Source organism: Eschrichtius robustus, chromosome 10 (assembly GCF_028021215.1).
Source record: "Eschrichtius robustus isolate mEscRob2 chromosome 10, mEscRob2.pri, whole genome shotgun sequence".
In the NCBI taxonomy this organism is placed as follows: Eukaryota; Metazoa; Chordata; class Mammalia; order Artiodactyla; family Eschrichtiidae; genus Eschrichtius; species Eschrichtius robustus.
In genome coordinates, this window is record NC_090833.1 from 92,672,497 (window position 1) to 92,694,130 (window position 21,634).

Sequence of the window (21,634 nt, forward strand, 5' to 3'; positions counted from 1 at the left end):
ATGTTAAATATAGTTCCCTGTGCTATACAGTAGGATCTTGTTGTTTATCTATTTTATATATACTAGTTAGTATCTGCTAATCCCAAACTTCCAACTTATCCCTCCCCTTTCCCTCTTGGTAACCATAATTTTGTTTTCTATGTCTGTGAGTCTGTTTCTGTTTTGTAAATAAGTTCATCTGAATCATATTACTCAGCCATAAAAAAAAACGAAATTGAGTTATTTGTAGTGAGGTGGATGGACCTAGAGTCTGTCATACAGAGTGAAGTAAGTCAGAAAGAAAAACAAATACCGTATGCTAACACGTATACATGGAATCTAAAAAAAAAAAAAAGGTTCTGAAGAACCTAGGGGCAGGAGAGGAATAAAGACGCAGATGTAGAGAATGGACTTGAGGACACGGGGAGGGGGAAGGGTAAGCTGGGACAAAGTGAGAGAGTGGCATGGACATATATACACTACCAAATGTAAAACAGATAGCTAGTGGGAAGCAGCCACATAGCACAGGGAGATCAGCTTGGTGCTTTGTGACCACCTAGAGGGGTAGGATACGGAGGATGGGAGGGAGACGCAAGAAAGAGGAGATATGGGGATATATGTATATGTATAGTTGATTCACTTTGTTATAAAGCAGAAACTAACACACTATTGTAAAGCAATTATACTCCAATAAAGATGTTAAAAAAAAAGAATCATTTTTTAGATTCCACATTGAAGTGATATCGTATGGTATTTGTCTCTTTCTGAATTATTTCACTTACTATGATAATCTCTAGGTCCATCCATGTTGCTGTAAATGGCATTATTTCATTCTTTTTTTATGGCTCAGTAGTATTCTATTGTGTGTGTATGTGTGTGTGTGTGTGTATGTGTGTATATATATATACACTACATCTTCTTTATCCATTCATCTGTCGATGGACATTTAGGTTGCTTCCATGTCTTGGCTACTGTTAATAGTGCTGCTATGAATACTGGGGTGCTTTATGTATCTTTTCGAATTAGAGTTTGCTCCGCTTATGTGCCCAGGAGTGGGATTGCTGGATCATATGGTAACTCTATTTTTAGTTTTGTAAGAACCTCCATACTGTTTTCCATAGTGGCTGCACCAATTTACATTCCCACCAACAGTGTAGGGGAGGGTTCCCTTTTCTCCACACCCTCTCCAGCATTTGTTATTTGTAGACTTTTTAGTGATGGCCATTCTGACTGGTGTGAGGTGATACCTCATTGTAACTTTGATTTGCATTTCTCTAATGATTAGCAATGTTGAGCATCTTTTCATGTGCCTCTTGGCCATCTGTACGTCTTCTTTGAAGAAATGTCTATTTAGGTCTTCTGCCCATTTTTTGACTGGGTTGGTTGTTTTTTTGTTATTGAGTTGTATGAGCTGATTGTAGATTTTGAAAATTAAGCCCTTGTGCGTTACATCGTTTGCAAATATTTTCTCCCAGTCCGTACATCATCTTTTCGTTTTGTTTATGGTTTCCTTTGCCGTGCAAAAGCTTGTAAGTTTGATTAAGTCCCATTTGTTTATTTTTGCTTTTATTTCTATTGCCTTGGGAGACTGACCTAAGAAAACATTGCTATGATTTATGTCAGAGAATGCATCACCCAGATACCAAAACCAAAGATGCTACCAAAAAGAAAATTACAGGCCAATATCTCTAATGAATATAGATGCAAAAATTCCCAACGAAATATTAGCAAACTGAATCCAACAACACATAAAAAAGATCATACACTACAATCAAGTTGGATTCATCCCAGGGTCATGAGGATGGTTCAGCATATGCAAATCAATCAATGCAATACACCATATCAACAAAAGAAAAGAAAAAAAAACACACAATCATCTCAATTGATGCAGAAAAAGCATCTGATAAAATTCAACATCCATTCATGATAAAAAATCTTACCAAAGTGGATACAGAGGGAACATATCTCAACATAATAAAAGCTATTTATGACAAACCCACAGCCAACAAAATAGTGAACAGTGAAAAGCCGAAAGCCTTCCCACTAAAATCTGGAACAAGACAAGGATGCCCAATCTCACCACTTCTATTCAACATAGTATTGGAAGTCCTAGCCACAGCAATCAGACAAGAAAAAGAAATAAAACAATCCCTTTTAAAATCGCATCAAAAAAAAAAAAAACCACTTAGGAATAAACCTGACCAAGGAGGTGAAAGACTTATATGCTGAGAACTATAAAACATTATAAAGGAAATTGAAGACGATTCAAAGAAATGGAAAGATATCCCATGCTCTTGAATTGGAAGACTTAATACTGTTAAAATGGTCATTCTACCCAAACTAATCTATAGATTTAATGTGATCCCTGTCAAACTACCCATGACATTTTTCACAGAGCTAGAACAAATAATCCTCAAATTTATATGGAACCATAAAAGACCCAGAATTGCCAAAGCAATCCTGAGGAAAAAGAACAAAGTTGGAGGCATAACCCTCCTAGACTTCAGACAATACTACGAAGCTACAATAACCAAAACAGTGGTATTGGCACAAAAACAGACACATGGATCAATGGAACAGAATAGAGAGCCCAGAAATAAACCCACACACCTACAGTTAATTAGTCTTCAACAAAGGAGGCAAGAATATAAAATGGGAAAAAGACAGTCTCTTCAACAAGTGGTGCTGAGAAAGTTGGACAGCTGCATGTAAATCAATGAAGTTATAACACACCCTCACACCATGCACAAAAATAAACTCAAAATGGCTTAAAGACGTAAACATAAGACATGACACCAGGAATTCCCTGGTGGTCCAGTGTTTAGGACTCTGCACTTCCAATGCAGGTGGTGCGGGTTTGATCCCTGGTCAGGGAACTAAGATCCCACATGCCATGCAGCACAGCCAAAAAAAAAAAAAAAAAAAAAAAAAGAGACCATAGAACTCCTAGAGGCGAACATTGGCAAAACATCCTCTAATTAGGTCTTGAAATCCCCCCTACCCTCATAGAGAAATCTTCTCCCTCTCTTGAATTACTGTAATCGTTTCTTAAATGGAGCCCTGCCCCTAGACTTGATCCTTCCACTCACTTCATAAGCCAAACTACAGAGTTATCCATCTATTGATAAAATGCCAAACTGGTTATGCTCCTCTCCTGTGGCCTTTGGGTAAAGCTCCAAACCTCCAACATCCCTTTTAGAGCCTGTGGAGATCTGGCTGCTTCTCTCCTGCACTCAGTCCTCCACACCTCACAATCACTTTCGCTTCCCAAAAGATGCCAGTTTTATCGGGCCTTTCTCCTACGCTATCCTCTCTGGCTAGAACATTCTCTCTTACCTTATCCCTCTGTATCCAAACTCTTATTTAACTTTTAAGTTTCAGTTTAAATATGTCTATAGTCATATTTAATCTTAGGTTTGAGATGACTCCTAGACACTGAAACAGATATGTCAAGAAAGCAGCTAGAAATTTCCAGCATACAGATGGTAATACAGATGATCAAACTTACCTGGAGAGAAATTATAGCTAGAGAAGAGGTTTCAGGCCTGAGATCAAGTCGATGAAGAGGAGGAATCAGCAAAGGAGATTATTAAGTGAGGCAAGGGAGTTGGGCTGTAAAGACCAAGAGATATGAGCGTTGGAAAGAGGGGGAGAATCATCTGTGCTGAATGTTGCTAAAAACTGCCCTGACAGCTCCAGATGGGTATCTCCTGCATATTTCCAATAACACCCCACAACCCAGCCACAGAAGTGATCATACTGTTTAATACCGAGGCAGCCATTTGTCTGATCCCTTAGTAGTAAGAACTGACTTTAATTGACTGTAAGTAAGAACTTTGCCAACCTTATTTATCGTTACAGATTTCAGCAGTGAGTTCAAGATGCACTCAGTAAAAAAAACTTGTTGAATGACTTAATCACCGGCACACATACGTGTAAGTCCTCAAGGAATTTACATACATTTGGGGAAAACATATGGAAACCATTATTTATAATACAAAGCAGGGTGTAATCAGTGCTGGCAAAGTAGTACAGCCAGCGTGCAATGGCTGAACTGTGGAACGGGAGAAAGCTTCCTGGAAAAGATGATACTGAAGTTAGGGACTGAAGAAAAGAGCAGGCTATCAGAAAGTGGAGGCTTGAGGTTTTTTGGGGGTTTTTTTAACATCTTTATTGGAGTATAATTGCTTTACGATGGTGTGTTAGTTTCTGCTTTATAACAAAGTGAATCAGTTATACATATATATATGTCCCCATATCTCTGAGGCTTGAATTTTTAAAACAATAAAAAGTTGTTGTTAATTACCCCACTGTGGCAAGGCAGAGGTTATTTACGTATGTTCCTGTGAGTGGCAACACTCAAACTCTTCACTCTGGCAGAAATGCAGGGTAAAGATGAGCATTGTATTTAAAAATACTATTATTTATGCATTAGTTATCTCAACAGGGTATGACCATGGATAATTTTAGTCTTCTTTACATTTTCTAGCAATTTCTAAATTTACTATTCTGCTATAATTTGCAGGGAGGGGTTTAGTTTTATTCTTTTTAAGACCAGAGTTTCATCTGGGCAAATTGAGAAAAGAACTTAATTCAAAAACGATATCTTTGTACATACACAAAAAAGTCAGTAATTTCCAGAATACTATTCATAAAAATTCCATAAACCTTAGAAGAGTTTGAAAACTGCATTCACAAATCTGGCAGAATTAAAATTAAATTTCTGTTTAAAAATGGAAATACAACATAATAAATGAAGTTAACATTAATTTTTTCCTACTCTTGGATGCTGAAAGATTCTAATGGAAATGAAAAAGATGAGATCACCCACCAGTAATAGGGAAAAAATGAGGCCATGGACAAACACACTGTGTTTTGATTTATTAAACCGCAAGCAAGCTTCACTTCATCCCCCATGAGTGATGGCTTAACCGGTTGCCAAAGTCTTCTTTTCCACTAAATACCTTTGTAAATATTGTGGTTACTCTGATTTATAGCCATCTCCTTCAGACAGTGTATCAGTAGAAAAGAATCCCTTTCCCAACAAATGTTAAAACAACCATATGTGTAATCGTCTCACAAACCTCACGCTAAGTATGGGTTTCAGGGTTTGCAGGAGGAAAATTATAGGAAAAGACCAGTTCTGGAGGCTGTGTCTGCGGTGACTCATCCCAAAGTGGGAACGCCATATCCAGAACGCCAGAGAGAAACACCTGAGTTGTCAACAGGGGACTTTTTTAAAGATAAGAACCTAGTCCCAGAGAAGGATGTGACTCACCCAGTCCTCCCTGGGAGGCAAGAGGCCAAGATGAATTCTGGCCCTGATGCCTCTGAAGTGACGTTTACCACGTCTGCTCTCCAAACACTCAGGCAATCTGGTTTTCATCTCGAAGGCGTCTGACTCCTATGGCTTTATGGGTGTGTGGAGCCATAATGGTGATGAGAGTCGGTTTCTGCTGATGTGGGCTGCAGAACATAGTTCTACCCATCCTTCCATTTCTGCTGGGGGAAGGAGCACTGCAGGGGTGAGCTGTAAAGTGACTCTAGCTTGACTGTTGTGGAAAGAAAGAAATCAGACTAACTTGAAGTCACTCTTTGTTCTCCCATTTCTCAGCAAGTCAGGCAAATCATTTAACTCTGTGAAGCTTTAGTTTCCTCATTTAGCCTCTGTAATACTTCAGCTTTCTTCCTCTGTAAACTGGAGGATAACAAGGTACATCATTGGGTTGAAGGATTTATTGAGCACTGTGTCCAGCAGAGAACTAGGCATCTGGCACACAGTGGAACTAGTTAATGCTGCTGGTTCCTTTGTTTCTCTTCCATCCCCATCATGTATAGGAACAGGCGAGGACCTGATTCTGCCAATGCACATACTAAAAATGTCTATTCCTAGGTTATTTTGCAACTCTACAAAACTAAGTGTTATAATAACATGCGTTATATTTTTAGCTTTGAATGCACACTCTTATGGCAAAAAATGACTTACTGTAGTTTTTAAGAATGGAAATTAAACCATAAATACCAAATGTGATTTTCTTTGCACAAAATTTCTCCTCTACAAAATTTAACCTAAACTCTCTTGAACTCTTGTCAGAATATTACAAGTGTTAAAACAGGTTAGTTTGGATAAGCAAAACAATATCCTGGCTATAGGGACATGATATAAACTCACATCTCCTTTCAAGCCTAAACTTAAATAAACATCTATAAAAAGTAGAGAAAAAAACCAAAATTTAAAACCCCTCTGAGCAGTAAAACCAGTAATTAGGTAGACCTTGCATTTCTGTATTTCCATGAGTTATCTACAATAAGGAATACAGGAGGAATAACAAGTTTTGGAGGGTAGATAGTACATCTTGTTCTTCTGGATGTGCTGATGCAATGTGTGGGAGAGATCTAAGCCAAGTTGAACAAATGGAAGTTGGCAATTTGAATATAAATCTCAGGAAACAGTTTAGAGCTTAGAATAGATCCGTAGCTCAATGGCATATATTAAAGCAATGTGATTACTGCTCGTTTATGTTTGCTTAATGGATGAACAAGATCTTGAGGGAGAGCAAGGACAGATAGAGAAGAGGGCTATGGAGGATGGGGAACATCAATGTTTACAATGTGTAAGTGGGTGGGGTGAGGGCAGTAAAAGATGATGAGAAAGAAAGTAAGAAAGATAGAAGTAAGAACAGACTGACTTCCAAGAATAGGGCAATCAATAAGAAAATGACAAAAAAAAAAAAAGAAGGCGGATTAGATAGCTTCCGGGGGCCACTGGACATTTGAGAGGACACTTTCACAACAACCGTAAATGCCACAGCAGAATCGCAGTAGTAGCAGAATTTGTTAAGGAACAAATGAGAAGTTGAATACATGGAGGCATTTCCTGTAGATATTCTTTTAAGAAATTAAGGAGAAAATGGAAAGATAAAATAGATGGCAGTTTGAGGACAGCCAGACAGGATATAGTAAGATTCTTTCTGGCTTACAGAAGCTGAATATATTAGTAGGTGAAGAAGAACAAATTATGATTATGCAAAATGCCATGATACTGATTCAAGGACACCAAGATTCCATTGAGACACAGTCACTGCCATCACTGAACACCTGGGCATGAATGTCACACTCTCGAGACAGTTGAATCATTTAGGTTTAGGTCATGAATACAAAAGAATGGATACCTGGGAGGTGTGAATTCATACACAAGACTAGACTGGCAAATATTAAAGGTCTCCTCCCGATCCACAGATAAGTTTATGAAGATGCTCTCTTCAGTCATGTATGAGAACCTACTTGCTTCTCACATATTTATTTGCTGTACGTTTTGTACCCAAATCAGATTATTTCAGAATAGTTTCCTTGATTTGTATTACACTACAGTAGTACTTTGCTTATCTCAAGAGCAAAGTACATTTAGAAACATACGATATCACAGAGGACATCATTTTTGGGAATTGTGGTGTATCATGAAACCACTACACCCAAGTCCTTACCATATGATTTCTCCACTCAGAATATTTCCTTCTCTGAAAACTATGGTTTCCACTCATGATATTTCTTGGTTTGTAATCCTAGTCCCACACTTAGACCTGGGTGACAGGGTATCTCTGGAGTCTCTGAAATGGGCTCCACACTGGTCCTCCTCTGGCTCTCCCCTTCCCACTAAGCAAGGGGCCCACATGCTTTCTCACAGCTAGCACCTCCCCATCAAGGTCATGCTCTGGGCATGCACCTAACACCCCAGAGTTTCCTGCCCTAGTGGCTTAGTTTCCAGGGCCCATGCAGGCCTCTTCCCTGGCTCTATCACCCTAAGGACACACCAGCTGCTAGTGTGAGCAACCCTAGGCTCAAAGGGTTTGCTTGTATGCAGTTGAGGAGGAACTTGGAAGCATGGGCTGGGTGTCCACACAAGCAGGTCAAAACTTGGGGCAGAACATGGCATGGGGTAGGAGGGAAATGGCCACCATCCTGCTCCTTCCTGAGCCACCATATTCTTGTGGAGGCAAATTCTGAGAAGTTCAGCTTTCCAGGTAGTTATAAAGGATGCTGGACAAGGTAAGAGAATGGAGCCCCAACATAATTTATTTAACTATTTCCTAGCTTGATTTATAATTTTGCACATTTGTAATATCATATATGAACCTTCATCTGTACTCTTGCCTCAATCCCTTCATCCTTTCCAGCCTCCCCAAATGATTGTTACTGCAGCACAATAGGAAATCAAACGAAGATGAAATGAAGAAATGATAGGCCCTAGGAACACTTGTTATATCAAATGTAACCTCTTACACTTTACTCAAATCTTAATACAAGGAACGGCACTAATTCATTAGATTTTTCCTCTTATCAAGACTCAGCAGGGCTTCCCTGGTGGTGCAGTGGTTGAGAATTGGTGCCTGCCAATGCAGGCGACATGAGTTTGATCCCTGGTCCGGGAAGATCCCACATGCCGCGGAGCAACTAGGTGCCACAGCTGCTGAGCCTGTGCTCTGGTGCCCACGTGCCACAACTGCTGAAGTCCGTGCGCCTAGAGCCTGTGCTCTGCAACGAGAGGCCACCGCAATGAGAAGCCCATGCACCGCAACCCAGAGTGGACCCCGCTTGCTGAAACTAGAGAAAGCCCGCGCACAGCAACGAAGACCCAACGCAGCCAAAAATAAATAAACAAATAAATGAAGATACATGTCAACTAAATTAAAAAAAAAAATGGGCAGAAGACCTAAATAGACATTTCTCCAAAGACAACATACAGATGGCCAAGAGGCACATGAAAAGATGCTCAACATCATTAATTATTAGAGAAATGCAAATCAAAACTACAATGAGATATCACCTCACACTTGTCACAATGGCCATCACCAAAAAATCTATACAATGAATGCTGGAGAGGGTGTGGAGAAAAGGGAACCCTCTTACATGGTTGGTGGGACTGTAGATTGGTACAGCCACTATGGAGAACAGTATGGAAGCTCCTTAAGAAGCTAAAAATAGAGTTACCAGATGATCCAGCAATCCTACTCCTGGGCATATATCCAGAGAAATCCATGGTTCGAAAGGATACAGGCACCCCAATATTCATTGCAGTGCTGTTTACAATAGCCAAGATATGGAAGCAACCTAAATGTCCATTGACAGATGAATGAATAAAGACAATGTGGTACATACATACAATAGAATATTACTCAGCCATTAAGAGAATGAAATAATGCCATTTGCAGCAACATGGATGGAACTGGAGATTATCATACTAAGTGAAGTAAGTCAGACAGAGAAAGACAAGTATCATATGATATCACATATGCAGAATCTCAAAAAAAGTGATACAAATGAACTTATTTACATAACAGAAACAGACTCACAGACTTCGAGAACCAACTTATGGTTACCAGGGGGGATGGGTAGGGGAGATGGGATAGATTGGGAGTTTGGGATTGACATGTACACACTGCTACATTTAAAACAGATAACCAACAAGGGCCTACTGTATAGCACAGGGAACAGTGCTCAATATTCTGTAATAACCTAGGGACTTGCCTGGTGGCCAGTGGTTAGGACTCAGTGCTCCCAATGCAGGGGGCTCGGGTTTGATCCCTGGTCAGGGAACTAGATCTCACACACGGCAACTAAATATTCCACATGCCACAACTAAAGATCCTGCATGCAGCAACGAGGATCCTGCGTGCTGCAACTAAGACCCAGAGCAGCCTAAATAAATAAATAAATAAATAAATAAATAAATAAATTCTGTAATAACCTAAATGGGAAAAGAACTTGAAAATGAATAGATACATGTACAACTGAATCACTTTGCTGTACACCTGAAACTAACACAACATTGTTAATCAACTATGCTCCAATATAAAATAAAAATTAAAAAAAAAAAAGAAAATCCCTTAGCCCAGAAAAAAAATGATATCATCGAGTTCAGTGTCTGAGAATTACCTTCTGCAGCATTTCCAATAGAATGTCATCTGGTTTCTACTAGAATACTTTCAGTCTAGTGGACTCAGCATCTCAGTAGGCAGCTCAGTTGGACACTTCTAGTTATGAGAAAGGGCTTTTGTTTTTTAAAATCAACCCAAATCAGCCTGTCTGTATCCTCTGTCCATTGATTTTGGTTCTAGTCTCTGGAGCACAGCAGAACAAGTCCATGGCCTGTTTTAATATCTACAGTCTCTTCTGTCTTTGTTCCTCAGTCCCTCTAAATTCACCTGGCAGGGCCACTTCTCTCAAAAGCCAAGTAGCCGAATGTGAATGAATTCTTGTGCTACTTTCTGTTCCATTGGTCTATTGTTTTTCCTTGTGTTATTACCAAACTGTCTTAATTACTGTAGCTTCTTATAATAAGACTTGATATTTAGGACAGAAAGTCCTTTAGCCTTGTTCTTCTTCAAGAATGGCTTGGCTATTCTTTGGCCTTTGTATTTCCATGTACATTTTAGAATTTGTCTAGTTTAATAAAAACAAAAAAATACATCTTTTTCTTTAATTCTCTAACCATAGAAAGACACAATTCATTTTTATTTATTAATTGTATATCTGGAAAACATGTTAGATGATTTAATAATTTTTCTGAAAGTTATTTCAGATTTTCCTTTTCTTTTTCTATTGAGGTAACATTGATTTTTAACATTGTATAAGTCTCATGTGTACAACATTATATTTCTACTCCTGTATACCCTGCAATGTGCTCACCACTGAAAATTTATTTTCCGTCTGTCACCACACATTTGAGCCCCTTTACTCATTTCACTCTCCCCAACCCCTCCCCGCCACCATTTCAGATTTTCTATGTATACAACGATTTTACCTGGGCTAATCAGAGATTTTTCCTTCCTTTACTTAATTTTTTTTTTTAAAAATAAATTTATTTCTTTATTTGTTTTTGGCTGCATTGCTGTGCATGGGCTTTCTCTAGTTGCGACGAGCGGGGGCTACTCTTTGTTGTGATGCGTGGGCTTCTCATTGCGGTGGTTTCTCTTGTTGCAGAGCACAGGCTCTAGGCGTGCAAGCTTCAGTAGTTGTGGTGCACGAGGTCAGTAGTTGTGGCTCATGGGCTCGAGAGCGCAGGCTCAGTAGTTGTGGCCCACGGGCTTAGTTGCTCCGTGGCATGCGGGATCTTCCTGGACCAGGGCTCGAACCGGTGTCCCCTGCACTGGCAGGTGGATTCTTAACCACTGTGTCACCAGGGAAGTCCTTAATTTTCTACTTATACCTTTAAAACATTTTTTTCTTTTTCTTGCTTTACTGCACTGGCCAGGACCTTCAGTGGGCCTGCTTGTCTTATTCCCAGAAAGGGAAAAATTTCAATATTTCAACATTGAGTATTTTTTAATAATAGCTTTACTGAGATATAATTTATATATCATTAAATTCACCCTTTTAAAGTATACAATTTAGTGTTTTTAGTATTTTCATAGTTGGGAGCCATCACCACTACCTACTTTTGGAACATTTTGGTGACTCTATAAAGAAACCCTGTACCCATTAGCAATCACTCCCCATCGTGCCATCCCAACTCTTACCCTCCTCACCCCAACAACCACTCATCTACTTTCTGCCTGTATGGATTTGCCTATTATGGACATTTCATATAAAAGAGTCATACAATATGTGGCCTCTTGTGACTGGCTTCTTGCACTGAGCATAATCTGTTTGAGGTTCATCCATGTTGTAGCATGCATCAGTGCTTCATTCCTTTTTATTGCTGAATAATAATTGCACTGTAGAAACAGACCACACTTTATCCATTCATCAGCTGATGGATATTTGAGTTGTTTCCACATTTTGGCTGTTATGAATAGTGTAGCTACACAATTCAAAATTCGTGTATAAGTTTCCATGTGGATTTATGTTTCTCCTTCTCTTAGGTATATAGCTAGGAGTGGAAGTATGTTGCTTTTTTGTAGATAACTCTGACAGACTAAGGAGTCCCATTCTATTTCTAGTATGGTAACAGCTTTTTCTCTCTTCCTTCTTTAAACATTAAGGTGATAATATAATGTTTGGATTTTATCCTTAAATCAACCAGGTATTTCTTAAATAAACCTAGTGTAGTCATGATATATTATCCTATTTATATACTGCTAGATTTGGTTTGCTAATATTTTACTTTTTTTAAAATCTATGTTCACTAGTCAGACTGATCTATAATTTTTCTTTCTTGTAATGTCCTTGTCAGGTTGCAGTATGGTATGGTTATGCTGACCTTAAAGAATTGTTTGGTAGAATTTGTTGATTAATATAGGCCTATAGTATTCTTTGTGGGAAGGTTTGAAATGATGGATTCAATAGTAGACAATTCAGATTTTCTATTTCTTCTTCTGACAGTTTTATTAAATTGTCTTTTTCTAGGAAGTATCCATACTGTCTAAATTTGCTGGCATAAAGTTGTTCATAATATCCTCTTATTTTAACTGTTTTCACTCTGTAGTAATAGAAATTTTCCTAGTCCTCATACTGGTGACCTGTGCTTTTTCCCTTTCTCCTGCATCAGTCTTGCTACATATTTTATTAGTTTTGTTAAAAAAATTTTTTTTGGCATTGTTGATCCTGTCTCCTGCATGAATTTTTCTATTTCATTGATTTTTTGGCAAACACCGCCAGGGCAAAAAGGTGCTCATGAACCCTCTCAGATCTAAACCCAGTGATTCCTTATGGTCTTTTTTTTAACCTCACCGACGATTTTAAGATGTTTTTAAATAGTGATCCAGTTTTTTTAGTTGTCTTTGATGGGAAGGTTGGTAGAATCATCCAATCCTCCAGTATTAGATATAAAAAACTGAAAATTTTAACTGTGTATTTAAAAAATTTATGCTACTTATATATATTACCTATTCAAAAATACGAAAATCATTTAAAAAATGAAGTGGCAGGTAAATGGACATTTTACATATTTCCGGTGGGAGTATACATTACTAGAATGTTTTTGGAAAGCAATCTGGAAAAATGCACCAAAACTCAAAAAGGGGAAAAATCCAAATGTCCACTGATAGGGGAATGTATCATGGCATATGCATACATTAGTACTCCACTTAAATGTAAATATTCCTCTGAGAGGGTAAATTCAATGAAAGCAAATGAAGCACTGTCACACTTCAGTGTGAGTTAGCTGAAAAGGCATTTAACTATGGCACCAGGAAGGGATATAGACTAGGCCTGAAGCAAGATAAGACTCCCATTTCTGAGAGGGGAAATTTAGCTTTATCTGAGCAACTACACCCTTAAAAGAAAGACTAACTCATTGAAAATATTGAAAAGGTGACTTTACTCAAACACATGTTTTGGAGTTGGAACCCATGCTGGCTGTGCTTGTAGCCTGGGCACTCAGGGACCTGCTGACACCCTGTTTGGTGACCAACACCAAACTCTGCAGAGAGGCTGTCAGAGCCAAGCTTTAGAACATAGTTGTGGCTGCAGTAATAAAAAGGAGGAGAACACCAATACCAGCATTTCCCATGTACTACTGTGGTTAACATAGTTTCTGCAGGACTCATGTAACAGTCCATTAACCCACAAGATTTTAGAGCAGGGACCTCAGAAACTGTATAATCTGGTTCTCCGCAACTTTGCCAATCTTGGTATGATAATCTTGGCTATTCCTCTATGCTGCTATTTAAATTTCTTCTTTTTCTGATTGTTTAAAGTTTTTTTTTTTTTAAGTTATTCTTTTTTTTCTGATCTGGTTATGAAAAGCTCAAAACATTATAAAAGTACAGAATTACATACTAAAATCCTCCCATAATTCCATCACCCAAAGATAACCACTAACAGTTTGTTGTTTATTTCTTCCAATTTGTTCTCTAGGAAGATGCTAAATTGTATACATGAAAAGAAGGGAACATAATAGCACGTGTACTATTTTAAAATTTCTTTCTTCCTCTTGGTATATTGTGGACAATTTTGCATGTCTGTATAACAGTTACTTCAGTCTCTCTACGTAGCTTTATGGCAGCCTACTGTTCCCTATCAGTGTGTAACTGGTTAATTCCCCTCCCACCTTGGGAACAATGCTTCAAAGTACTTTCCTAGAGGCACACTTGTGCAGAGAAAGATGTGTTTCTACAATGGATTCCTAGAAGTGAAATGCTGGGACAGAGTATAGCTATTGTTAATTTGTCCTGTTTCTTATTTATTTATTTATTTGGCTCTGCCGGGTCTTAGTTGCGGCACATGGGATCTTTAGTTGCTGGCATGTGGGCACTTTTAGTTGGGGCATACGGGCACTTTTAGTTGCGTCATGCGGGATCTAGTTCCCTGACCCGGGATCGAACCTGGGCCCCTTGCATTGGGAGCGTGGAGTCTTAACCACTGGACCACGAAGGAAGTCCCTGTCCTGTTTCTTTTGAGGACAACTTAACAATAGCTATACTCTATCCCAACATTTCACTTCTAGGAATCCATTATAGAAGAGTTTCTCAGACTCACAGACTTAGAGAACAAACTTACAGTTATCACGGGGGAAGAGTGGGGGGAAGGGATAGTTAGGGAGTTTGGGATTGACATGTATATACTGCTATATTTTAAATGGATATCCAACAAGGACCTACTGCATAGCACGAGGAACTCTGCTCAATGTTATGTGGCAGCCTGGATGGGAGGGGAGTTTGGGGGAGAATGGATACAGGTATAGGTATGGCTGAGTCACTTTGCTGTGCACTTGAAACTATCACAACGCTGTTAATGGCTATACTCCAATATAAGATAAAAAGTTTTTAAAAAAAGAACATAAGTTTCTGTTTGCCCTAAGCAATGTGTCCAATACTGCATGTCATCCACATTTTTTTTCCTCTCAAAACAATGTATATATTTCAAATCAGGCCACATTTTTTTTAAAGACATTTTTTTAGAGCAGTTTCAGATGCACAGAAAAATTGAGAGAAAGGTTACAGAGGTTTCCCATATATCCCTAGTCCCCACCATCACACAGCCTCCCCGATTATCAACATCCCCCACTAGAGTGGTGCATTTGTTGTAACTGATGAACCTATACTGACGCATCATAATCACCCAAGTCTATAGTTTCATTATGGTTCACTCTTGGTGTGTACATTCTATGAGTTTAGACAACAGTATAAACACGTGTATCCATCATTATGATATCATACAGAGTATTTCCACTGCCCTAAAAATGCTCTGTGTTCCACCTATTCATTCCTCCCACCACCAACCCCTGGCAACCACTGACCTTTTTACTGTCTTCATAGATTTGCCTTTTCCAGAATGTCACATAGCTGGAATCACATAGTACATAGCCATTTCCGAACTGCTTTTTTTACTTAGTAATACGCATTTAAGGTTCCTCCATGTCTTTTCATGGCTTAATAGTCCATTTCTTTTTAGCACTGAATAATATTCCATTGTAGGATGCACCACAGTTTATCCTTTCACCTACTGAAGGACATCTTGATTGCTTCCAAGTTTTGGCAACTATGAATAAAGCTGCTGTCAACATCTGTGTGCAGGTTTTTGTGTGGACGTAAGTAAGTTTTCAACTTATCTGGGTAAATACCAAGGAGCAAGACTGCTGAATTTTTCTAGGAAACCACTAAACTACCTTCCAAAGTGGTTGTACAATTTTGTACTCCCACGAGCAATGAATAAGAATTCCTGTTGCTTCACATTCTCACCCGCATTTGGTATTATCAGTGTTTTGGTTTTTGCAATTCTAATAGGTGTGTAGTGGCTTCTCATTCTTGATTAAATTTCCAAAGCTCTTTCCTGATTGTGGGTAGGTATTTTGGGGGGGAGATGAGGGCAACTCCTATCTCTAATGTTAGAATCTTCGCAAATGTTTGGTAATCTTGGGCTACCTGCTTATGTTAAAAACACTGACCCAAAGCTCTGAATGTGTGGGTGGAGATAGATAGTCAACTTTGTGCTTGTACTGGGTTGAGCTAGTCTGGATTCTGAACATGGGGGTTCCCATTTCTACTAGACACCCAAGGTCAAGTGGATGAGAACATGGGTTCAATTTGGGGGTAAATGCCTAATACTTGGAACAAATTATGGAGACATCAGGAAGGTTGGGGTCATATGCCCTGCTTCTCTTGAGTACAGTTTCCCAACGAATCTCGCCATTCCCAGGATCTATAATTTCTAAACCTGGAACACCCTCAGAGTTACCTTGTCTCACACATATTTTGTTGTCATCTGCCAGACAGAGCCTATCTACCTTCAGTCTTCAAGGAATTTCTCAACATTTCTTGTCTTCTAATAGTACTAATTATTTTGTAATGCAGTGTTACATTTTTAAAAACAAACATAGTTTTTGTTATTTTTAGGAATTTGGGTGGCCCATGTGCTCAGTCCATCATCTTGATTTGATCTATCCAGGTCATGTTAAGATTTTGGAAAAACAAAAATGTAGCTTCTCTCTGTCAAATAATTTAGACCCATGAGGTAAGTAAGAATTTAAAAAAATAGATATTATAATTACCTAGTCTACGACAGGCATTTTGTATGTGCTATTCATTCTATCTGCACAAAAATTTGAAAGATAGGTATTACGATCCCAGCTGTACAAAGAAAAAACTTTAGTCACAAACAGCAGTAACTCACCCAAGGTCCCCTATAAGCAGCACTGTGGGCCAGGAACCTTGATCTGTCTCCAACCTGCTTATTTGCAGATGAAGAAACTGAGGCTGAGGTAGATAACTAATTTGCCAGTTACCTTAATCAGAAGCCTCATAGCTCCCTTGCATATTTTCTTCTTATTGCTTAAGGTTGGAAGTTGCATAATTTCAATGACATTAATATGTAACAGCATGCTGTTTTGTTAACAATATTGTGTGTGAGACTGGTGTGGCCGGCAGAGAGCCGATGAGAGAGTTAAATAACATTAACCCAATTAAAGGCATTCCAGGAATGCACAGTCCTCTAACTTGGCAACGATGACATCTCTGCAGTCTGACAAAGCTCAAGTGATATGCAAGCTAGTATGAACGTTAAGATTTTTAATGTAATTAGTCTATGAAAATCACTCATTTCTTAATCAAGCTCCACTTTTGTGCTTCCAACTCCACCTTCTCAGCCTACAGACTAATGCTTTTTTCCCCCTCTGCTGCTTTCCACTTTTCCCATGATTTAGAACAAATATTTGCCTTGGTAACTATTTTCCCTGGTTACTCTCTTGGCTGATTTTCTGCACAAAGAACCGAAAGGCATGTATCCCCAAGGGAAGCAGTTATTTTAGATTTTGCAAAGAAGTCAGTTAACATTTTTCAACATTCCCTTGTTTGTTTTAAAGAAAGCTCTGGTTTTGTTTCATTTTCATCTGGAGACTTAAATGACACCAAGCAAAGCCTACTTAGTTTAGATTTCCAGGTAAAATGTTTTAAATTTTAAGTTTCTACTAAAGCATGTGGAATGGTTTTAATATTTGGCTGTTTTATGTTGCAAATATGTTTAACCCTTGAGGAAATAAGCTCTTACTAATAGATTTTTAAAGTTTAAAGTGTACATTATTTTGTTTACTTGTTTTTTTCAGGATGACTACTTCTTAAGTATTTAAAACTTTATGAAATTAGGATTCAATATATTTTTATATGTTTAAATAGAATTACATGCTCAATAGAAGTATAAGTTGGTTTGAAAATTTCATTCTTTTCTATTTTTAAGTCCTAAAAGAGCATAAAGGATTAATTAAAAATGTTTTTCATTTTAAGCCTATAGAGTGAAGTTAAAAGGGATAATAGGCATCTCATGGCTTTGTGTAAAAGTTTAAAATTTAATTTAAACCCTTTAAAGCTTACTTAAGACAGATGACGAAGAATTTTAATGGAAAAAAAACCAATAAGTTAACCAAGATTTACAGATGATATTTAATGTTGGGATAAACACAATAAATGTTAAAAAGAAAGAAAATTTTACTTGATCAAAATAATACATACAGTGATTAGACCTATTGTTTCATAAAAGTTTACCCCTAGAAACATATTCACTCGATTATAAAGTTGTTTTTGGAGTAAATATTAAAGGCAATGTGAAATTCTATAAATCACTGAAAATAACAAAGGCCTAGGCATCAATGATAAAATTAGTATTGAGAGGCCATTTCATAAACATTATTTAAACATTTCAATTAGACTATTTAGATTCTGATTTTGTTAAAATTAAGATAGCTCTGTAAATTTATTTTTGTACGTATCTATTTAGATTTCTGGGTAAGTAAAAGTGAGCCAATTTGGGAGGGGGGTGGAAGACAAAGAGGGATGGGGATAATGGGAGAAGGGTGAGCTTGGGCAAAGTTCTGCTAAGTAAGAGGCTCAGGGACAACACGATGCCTGAGACCCTCATGGAAGTTTATCTCCAGAGCCCTTAGATCCAGGGCCTGACTCCTCATAACTCTCACCTACCACAGGATGGAGAGTCACATATATGACTGTCAAAGCAAGAATATCTCCATGTACAGATTTTATGTAGAGCACAGAATTTATGCTCTTTGTCAGAGCTCACTTCTCCTGCCACTCAGCAAATTCTACTTCTACCCTGTCTCACAGTGCAACTTTTCATATTGCTTTCCCCTGCTGCTGTTGCTATTTCTTCCCAACATATTACCTTGCTCTCTGAATGGACTTTGACAATTTTAGCCGCCAATCAGCTAGGGGATTTGCTCCTCCCTTACATTTTGCATGTTAGTTTTTCTAAAACTAATATAGATTACAAAAAGTTGTTCTAATATAGTTTCATTTCAGTGACCTACAGTAAAGGGTTTGAAATGACTGCAGTAATTAATGTACCTATATACTGAAAAAAAGATTGCATGCTGAGGTTAGTTGACATGAAAATAACTTAGAGGCTGCTATTTGTTGAGCCAAGGTAAAATGGTGACAAGTCAGCATATGATCCAAGTACATCCTGACTACAGGAGGATAATTCTGGCAGATGAAGTTATAAAAAGAACTGAGATTCAACAGGGCAAACTAAGCAGATATCACTCTTTTCCTCTTACCAAATACCTAGAAATAAGAGAAGATATATTACAAACAAATACACACATGGATATATAGCTGCAGTAGGAAATAAGAAGGGGAGCTTCTGGTGAGACAGAAACTGTGAGGAATCCTTCAAATACAGAGAGAAGATGGGAATGAATTTAAAGAGGAAAACCATAGCCTTGAATAGGTATGGGAGAGAACTGTGTAAAAAGAGCTTCTGTGGAAAAGAAAGAAGTTATTAGAGTAAAAGATCCTAAGAAGGATACATTAAGGAAAAAAAAAAAAAACACCCCATACATTATAGTAAAACTTCTGAATATTAAAAATGAGTTCAAAATCTGAAAAAAAAACTTCTACAGAGAGAGGAAAAAAGATTTGTTACAAGAGATGAGAATCAGATTCAATTTAAACTTTTCATCAGTAACAGATATAAGAAACAAATGGAACAATACCTATGAAGTACTGAAGGAAAATTATTCTAAAATCATAATTCTATTTCCAACTAAACAAAATGATATTTTCTGACATATAAGAATTCAAAACTTTTACAACCCAAAACATTCTCTTAGAGAAAAATGATATATTTCAGGGAAATAAAACTAATCTGATGGAACTCATGCTTCTTATAATGGCAGACTATGCAATTCAGACCATTCAGCCTGCTGAGAATAATTAGAAAAAAATAGGAAAAATAACAGGGCCAATATTTGGGATAGGACTGGAATCCTAAGAGGTCTGGAACAGCTTTTCTTCTGGAGGCATCTGTGGAACCAGAAGAGGTGACTGAGAAGCTTAGTATAGCTTTAAAACAGCCTCTCAAGTCAAGACAGAAACAAAACTCAAGGAATGGGGCCAATCAAGTAGCAGGGGTGGCAGGGAAAAGTGATGCAGATGAAATCACCAGGTTTTGGTTTGGGACTTAAAGTATAATTATAATTAGTTATAGTGAAACTCAGCTTCAAATCATTCAATTTATGATTGATAGTGCCCTTAACCTCATGTCTGAATGTAAATCCTTTTAGGATAAATAATAAATATATCATTGTAGGCTTCAAAGTATATTCACAATTTTTCATATACAATGGCTGGCAATCAAATGCCATCAGGCATAGGAAGAAACAGAAGAAAATGGCTAAAAACCTAGAAAGAAATAACAGACAATAGAAATAGACATACAGAATGTCCTGAAATGGAGTTTTCAGACTCAGACTTAAATAAATGTGATTAATATGTTCAAAACGTGAAAAACAAGATTGAAAATTTCAGTAGAGAAACAATAAGAACCCACTGAAAAGCCGAAAAACTAAAAAAAACACAATAACAGAAACAAAGAAGTCAATGGATGGATTTAATAGCAGATAAACCACAGCTGAACAGATAATTAGTGAATGGAAGGGAGGTTAGTGGAATAACCAGGATCAATCACAGGGTGAGAGAAGGATAAAAAATACAAGAGAGGGAAAGTGACATTAAAGACATAATGAAAAGGCTATCATACGTGTCACTGTAGTTTTGAAAAGAAAGAGGAGAGAGAAGTAGGAAAGTATTATTTGAAGAGGTAAGGGCTAAGAAGTTTCCAAATTTGATAAATATCAGTCCACAGATTCAAGAAGTGCTATGAATCCTACATAGGATAAAAACAAGTAAATCATATCTATGTACAACAGAGTAAAACAGCTGAAAACCAAAGCCAAAGAGAATATCTTAAAAGCAACCAAAAAAGTTACTTTTAAAGGAGAAATAATTAGATTGACAGATGACTACTCAACACAAAATATGGAAACAAGAAGACACTGGAATGAAATCTTCCAAATGCTGAAAGAAAACACTTGTCAACCTAGAATTCCATATTTAGCAAATGCATCCTTTCAGAATGAACATAAGATATAAACATTTTCATATGACCAACAAACAAAAGAACTGGTCATCAGCAGTCCTGCACTAAAGGAATTACTAAAAGGTATTCTTTTAGGAAGAAAATAATCCTGATAGAAGACTGGAGATGCAGAAAGAAATAAGAAGAAAGAAAAAGGATAAATGTTTAGGAATATCTAAATCAGTGGTTCTTAACTGGAGGCAGGCTGACTCCTTCCACCCCCAAGACACATCTGGTAATATCTGAAGATATTTTTGGTTGTTATAACTGAGAGGAAGGTGATAGTGGTATCTACTGGGTAGGAGCCAGGGATGCTACTAAATATACAAAGGCCAGCCCCCCACCACAAAAAGGAATTATCCAACCCAAATGTTAATAGTGCTAAGGTTGAGAGAGCCTGATCTAAATGAACTTTTAGCATAAAATAATAATAATAATAATAATCTTTTGAGGGTTTAACATATATAAAGAATTAAAATATATGACAAAAGTAGTTTATGTTCTAGGATGAGGTAAGTAAAGTTAAAATCCAGAAAGAGGTAAAGGTACTAATTTATATTAGATTTGATAAGTCAAGGATGTATATGGTAATCTCTACAAAGAACTTAATAGCAAAAAGTATACAATTACTAATGGAATAATAAAAACTAAGCAATCAATTAAAAAGAAAGCAAGCAAGAATGGAAAAAAAAACACACACAGAACAGGCAGGACAAATAGAATACAAATATTCAGAAAATATATTTAAATTCAAACGTATCAAGTGTTACAATAAATACAAATAGACTTTCTATTCCAATTAAAAGATAAAAATTGTCATATTGCACTAAAAATGATATGCTAATAGAAA

General features: G+C 37.4%; 2 protein-coding genes across 5 annotated transcripts in view; one reads left to right on the plus strand and one right to left on the minus strand.

The window, feature by feature from the left end:
* Positions 1–21,634, minus strand: part of CENPP (centromere protein P) — a 228,467-nt gene that overhangs the window by 21,475 nt on the left and 185,358 nt on the right. The gene's annotated exons all lie outside the window — the stretch shown is intronic.
* Positions 17,212–21,634, plus strand: part of ECM2 (extracellular matrix protein 2) — a 36,325-nt gene continuing 31,902 nt past the window's right edge. For all 3 annotated transcript variants that reach the window (XM_068553282.1, XM_068553283.1, XM_068553284.1), the window contains exon 1: positions 17,212–17,295. The gene's annotated coding sequence lies outside the window, so the exon portion shown is untranslated. The remainder of the gene's footprint in view (positions 17,296–21,634) is intronic.